At 37.7% G+C, this 6535-nt stretch overlaps 1 non-coding gene across 1 annotated transcript; it reads right to left on the bottom strand.

Moving 5' to 3' along the window:
• Positions 1–2276: 2276 nt before the first annotated feature.
• Positions 2277–2384, bottom strand: LOC112738493 (small nucleolar RNA R71). The gene has a single exon (XR_003169451.1). It is a non-coding gene; the product is annotated as a small nucleolar RNA R71 (small nucleolar RNA).
• Positions 2385–6535: the final 4151 nt, after the last annotated feature.

Here is a 6535-nt window from a genome sequence, read left to right as displayed (position 1 = left end):
TTTTCTTTTTGTTTTGTTTTCAAAAATTTTTCAAAAAGCTTTCAAAAATTTTTCTTTTGTTTTCGAAAAATAAAATAAAATAATAAAAATAATGTTTTCAAAAATAAATTATTCTATGGCTTCAAGATTTTTAAGAATGAATTCTAGTGTTTCATGAAACATGTTGAATCCTATCTGGCTGTAAAGCCATACCCAAACTGCTTGGGGATTGGTATTCAACTAATCACTCCAGTCCATGTAATTATATGCTAAAGTTTGGCTGGCTATTAAGCCATGCCTGACCCTTTGATTGGAGCTTTAGAGCATAAGATTCCTGGAATTCATATTAAAAATTTTGGAATCCTTATTTTTCTTTTTCAAAATAATTTTTCAAAAAAATATAAAATAAAAATCCAAAAAAATTTAGAAAATCACAAAAATAAAAAATATTTCATGTTTCTTGTTTGAGTCTTGAGTCATATCATAAGTTTGGTGTCAATTGCATGTACATCTTGCATTTTTCGAAAATTTCATGCATTCATGGTGTTCTTCATGATCTTCAAGTTGTTCTTGGTAAGTCTTCTTGTTTGATCTTGATGATTTTTTGTTTTGTATCTTTTCATGTTTATCATATGCATTCTTGAATTCTTAGTGCGTAAGCATTAAAGAATTCTAAGTTTGGTGTCTTGCATGTTTTCTTTGCATTAAAATTTTTTCAAAATTGTGTCTATGATGTTCATCTTGACATTCATGGTGTTCTTGGTGTTCATCTTGACATTCATAGCATTCTTGCATGCATTCATTGTTTTGATCTAAAAATTTCATGCATTGCATAATTTTCATGATTTCATAAAAATTTCAAAAATAAAAAAAAAATATCTTTCCCTTTTTCTCTCATCAAATTCGAAAATTTGAGTTGACTTTTTCAAAAGTTTTTAAAATCAAATTGTTTCTTATGAGTCAAATCAAATTTTCAATTTGAAAATCTTATCTTTTTCAAAATCTTTTTCAAAAATCTTTTTCTTATTCTTTATATCAAATTTTCGAAAATAACATAATCAATTAATGTTTTGATTCAAAAATTTGAAGTTTGTTACTTGCTTGTTAAGAAAGATTCAAACTTTAAGTTCTAGAATCATACCTTGTGATTTCTTGTGAATCAAGTCATTAATTGAGATTTTAAAAATCAAATCTTTTTCAAAACTAATTTCTATCATATCTTTTCAAAAATATCTTCTCATCTTATCTTTTTCAAAAATTTGATTTTCAAAATATCTTTTCTAACTTCCTAACTTCTTATCTTTCAAAATTGATTTTCAAAATTTGTTTCAACTAACTAACTAACTTTTTGTTTGTTTCTTAACTTTTTCAAAACTACCTAACTAACTCTCTCTCTCTAATTTTCGAAAATATCTTCCCTCTTTTTCAAAAATTTCTTTTTTATTAACTAATTATTTTTATTTTTTATTTAAAAAAAAAATTTTGAAAAAAATACTAACCTTTTTCAAAAACTATTTTCAAAAATCACTAACTCTTTTTCAAAAATTGTTTTCTAAAATTCACTTCCCTCTCTCATCTTCTTCTATTTGTTTATTGATATACTAACATCTTTCCTTCAACTCTCCAAAAATTCGAACCCCCTCTCTCTCTGAGTTCAGATTTTCTTCCCTTCTTTTCTTCTACTAACACAAGGATCCCTATACTGTGGTATAAAGGATCCATATTATTATTACTATTTTTTCTGTGCCATCTTCTTTGTCATATGAGCAGGAACAAGGACAAGAACATTCTTGTTAAAGCAGATCTAGAACCTGAAAGGACTCTGAAGAAAAAAATTAAGAGAAGCTAAAATACAACAATCCAGAGATAACCTTTCAGAAATTTTCGAACAGGAAAAGGAGATGGCAGCCGAAAATAATAATAATATAAGGAAGATGCTTGGTGACTTCACTGCACCTAATTCCAATTTACATGGAAGAAGCATCTCCATTCCTACCATTGGAGCAAACAACTTTGAGCTGAAACCTCAATTAGTTTCTCTGATGCAGCAGAACTGCAAGTTTCATGGACTTCCATCTGAAGATCCCTTTCAGTTCTTAACTGAATTCTTGCAGATATGTGATACTGTTAAGACTAATTGAGTAGATCCTGAAGTCTACAGGCTCATGCTTTTCCCTTTTGCTGTAAGAGACAGAGCTAGAGTGTGGTTGGATTCTCAACCCAAAGACAGCCTGAACTCTTGGGATAAGCTAGTCACGACTTTCTTAGCCAAGTACTTTCCTCCTCAAAAGCTGAGCAAGCTTAGAGCTGATGTTCAAACCTTCAGACAGAAAGAAGGTGAATCCTTCTATGAAGCTTGGGAAAGATACAAACAGTTGATCAAAAAGTGTCCTTCTGACATGCTTTCAGAATGGACCATCCTGGATATATTCTATGATGGTTTATCTGAGCTATCAAAGATGTCACTGGACACTTCTGCAGGTGGATCCATTCACCTAAAGAAAACGCCTGCAGAAGCTCAAGAACTCATTGACATGGTTGCTAATAACCAGTTCATGTACACTTCTGAAAGGAATCCTGTGAATAATGGGACGCCTATGAAGAAGGGAGTTCTTGAAGTTGATACTCTGAATGCCATATTGGCTCAGAATAAAATATTGACTCAGCAAGTCAATATGATCTCTCAGAGTCTGCATGGAATGCAAGCTGCATCCAACAGTACTCAAGAGGCATCTTCTGAAGAAGAAGCCTATAATCCTGAGAACCCTGCAATAGCAGAGGTGAATTACTTAGGTGAACCTTATGGAAACACCTATAACTCAACATGGAGAAATCATCCAAATTTCTCATGGAAGGATCAAAAGCCCCAACAAGGCTTTAATAATGGTGGAAGAAACAGGTTTAGCAATAGCAAGCCTTTTCCATCATCAACTCAGCAACAGACAGAGAACTCTGAACAAAATGCTTCTAATTTAGCAAATCTAGTCTCTGATCTATCTAAGGCCACTGTAAGTTTCATGAATGAAACAATATCTTCCATTAGAAATCTGGAAGCACAAGTGGGCCAGCTGAGTAAAAGGATCACTGAAATCCCTCCTAGTACTCTCCCAAGCAATACAGAAGAGAATCCAAAAAGGAGAGTGCAAGGCCATTGACATAAGCGCCATGGCCGAACCTGTGAGGAGAGGAGAGGACGTGAATCCCAAGGAGGAATACCTCCAGGGACGTCCAGTGATCAATAAGGAGCTTCCCTCTGGGGAACCAAAGGACTCTGAGGCTCATCTAGAGACCATAAAGATTCCATTGAACCTCTTTATACCCTTCATGAGCTCTGATGAGTATTCCTCTTCAGAAGAGAATGAGGATGTTACTGAAGAGCAAACTGCCAAGTTTCTTGGTGCAATCATGAAGCTGAATGCCAAATTATTTGGCATTGATACTTGGGAAGTTGAACCTCCCTTGTTCATCAATGAACTAAGTGATCTGGATCAACTGACATTGCCTCAGAAGAGACAGGATCCTGGAAAGTTCATAATACCCTGTACCATAGGCACCATGATCTTTAAGGCTCTGTGTGACCTTGGTTCAGGAATAAACCTCATGCCTCTCTCTGTAATAGAGAAACTGGGAATCTATGGGGTGCAAGCTGCTAAAATCTCACTAGAGATGGCAGACAGCTCAAAAAAACAGGCTTATGGACAAGTAGAAGATGTATTAGTAAAGGTTTAAGGCCTTTACATCCCTGCTGATTTCATAGTCCTGGATACTGGAAAGGAAGAGGATGAATCCATCATCCTAGGAAGACCTTTCCTGGCCACAGCAAGAGCTGTGATTGATGTTGACAGAGGTGAAATATTCCTTCAATGGAATGAGGACTCCCTTGTGTTTAAAACTCAAGGATCTCCCTCTGCAACCATGGAGAGGAAGCAGAAAAAGCTTCTCTCCAAGCAGAGTCAACCAGAGCCCCCACAGTCAAACTCTAAGTTTGGTGTTGGGAGGCCACAACCAAACTCTAAGTTTGGTGTTGAACTCCCATATCCAAACTCTAAGTTTGGTGTTGGAGAGTCTCAACAAAGCTCTGCACATCTGTGAGGCTCCATGAGAGCCCACTGTCAAGCTATTGACATTAAAGAAGCACTTGTTGGGAGGCAACCCAATGTTTATCTAATTCTTATTTTTATTGTTTTTCATGTTTTCTTAGGTTCATGATCATGTGGAGTCACAAAATAAATATAAAAATTGAAAACGGAATCAAAAACAGCAGAAGAAAAATTACACCCTGGAGGAGCATCTGTCTGGCGTTCAGCGCCAGAACAGAGCATGGTTCTGGCGCTGAACGCCCAAAATGGGCAGCTTCTGGGCGCTGAACGCCAGAACAGGCATGGTTCTGGCGTTCAACGCCAGAAATGGCACACAGATGGGCGTTGAACGCCCAAAATGGCCACCAACCTGGCGCTGAACGCCCAGAGTTGGATACAAAGGCATTTTTACATGCCTAATGGGTGCAGGGATGTAAATCCTTGAACACCTCAGGATCTGTGGACCCCACAGGATCCCCACCTACCTCCACTCACTTCTTCTCACCACTCTCTTTCACACAACCCCATAAACACTCTTCCCTAAAAGCCCTTCACCAATCACCTCAATCTCTCTTCCCCATTAAACCTTCACCACTCACATCCACCCACTCTTCCCAATAAACCTACCTCATAAACTCCACCTACCTTCAAAATTCAAAACCAATTTCCCACCCAAACCCACCCATATGGCCGAACCTTAACCCCCCCTCCATTCCCTATATAAAGACCTCCATTCTTCACCAAATTCACACAACACACCCCTCTACACTCTCCTTAGCCGAAACCACATCTCCCTCTCCCTCTCCATATTTCTTCTTCTTCTTCTTCTATTCTTTTGTTTATTGCTCGAGGGTGAGCAATATTCTAAGTTTGGTGTGGTAAAAGCATAGCTTTTTTGTTTTTCCATTACCATTGATGGCACCCAAGACCGGAGAATCCTCTAGAAGAGGGAAAGGGAAGACAAAAGCTTCCACATCCGAGTCATGGGAGATGGAAAGATTCATCTCTAAAGCCCATCAAGACCACTTCTATGATGTTGTGGCCAAGAAGAAGGTGATCCCTGAGGTCCCTTTTAAACTCAAAAGAAATGAGTATCCGGAGATCCGACATGAAATTCAAAGAAGAGGTTGGGAAGTTCTAACAAATCCCATCCAACAAGTCGGCATCCTAATGGTTCAAGAGTTCTATGCCAATGCATGGATCACCAAGAACCATGATCAAAGTAAGAACCCGGATCCAAAGAACTATGTTACAATGGTTCGGGGGAAATACTTAGATTTTAGTCCGGAGAATGTGAGGTTGGCGTTCAACTTGCCATACATGGAAGAGAACGCACGCCCCTACACAAGGAGAGTCAACTTTGATCAAAGGTTGGACCAAGTCCTTATGGACATATGTGTAGAAGGAGCTCAATGGAAGATTGACTCCAAAGGCAAGCCGGTTCAACTAAGAAGATTGGACCTCAAGCCTATTGCTAGAGGATGGTTGGAGTTTATTCAATGCTCAATCATTCCCACTAGCAACCGGTCTGAAGTTACTATAGACCGGGCCATCATGATCCATAGCATCATGATTGGAGAAGAGGTGGAAGTTCATGAGATTATACCTCAAGAACTCTACAAGGTGGCTGACAAGTCCTCCACTATGGCAAGGTTAGCCTTTCCTCACCTCATTTGCCACCTATGCAATTCAGCTGGGATTGACATAGAGGGAGATATCCTCATTAAAGAGGAAAAGCCCATCACTAAGAAAAAGATGGAGCAAGCAAGAGAGCCCAGTCATGGAGCTCAAGAGGCGCAAGAAGCTCATCACCATGAGATTCCGGAAATGCCTCAAATGCACTTTCCTCCACAAAACTATTGGGAGCACATCAACACCTCCCTAGAAGAATTGAGTTCCAATATGGGACAACTAAGGGTGGAACATCAAGAGCACTCCATCATGCTCCATGAAATAAGAGAAGATCAAAAAGCAATGAGGGAGGAGCAACAAAGACAAGGAAGAGACATAGAAGAGCTCAAGGACATCATTGGTTCCTCAAGAAGGAAACGCCACCATCACTAAGGTGGATTCATTCCTTGTTCTTATTTCCTCTGTTTTTCGTTTTCTATGTTATGTGCTTATCTATGTTTGTGTCTTCATTACATGGTCATTAGTAGTTAAGTAACTTTGTCTTAAAGTTATGAATGTCCTATGAATCCATCACCTCTCTTAAAATAAAAACTGTTTTAATTCAAAAGAACAAGAAGTACATGAGTTTTGAATTTATCCTTGAACTTAGTTTAATTATATTGATGTGGTGATAATGCTTCTTGTTTTCTGAATGTATGCTTGAACAGTGCATATGTCTTTTGAAGTTGTTGTTTAAGAATGTTAAATATGTTTTGCTCTTGAAAGAATGATGACTAGGAGACATGTTATTTGATAATCTGAAAAATAAAAAAAAATGATTCTTGAAGCAAGAAAAAGCAGCAAAG

Source organism: Arachis hypogaea, chromosome 13, assembly GCF_003086295.3.
Source record: "Arachis hypogaea cultivar Tifrunner chromosome 13, arahy.Tifrunner.gnm2.J5K5, whole genome shotgun sequence".
Lineage (NCBI taxonomy): Eukaryota > Viridiplantae > Streptophyta > Magnoliopsida > Fabales > Fabaceae > Arachis > Arachis hypogaea.
The sequence above is the reverse complement of the archived record's forward strand: the minus strand, read 5'-3'. Positions and strand labels throughout refer to the sequence as shown.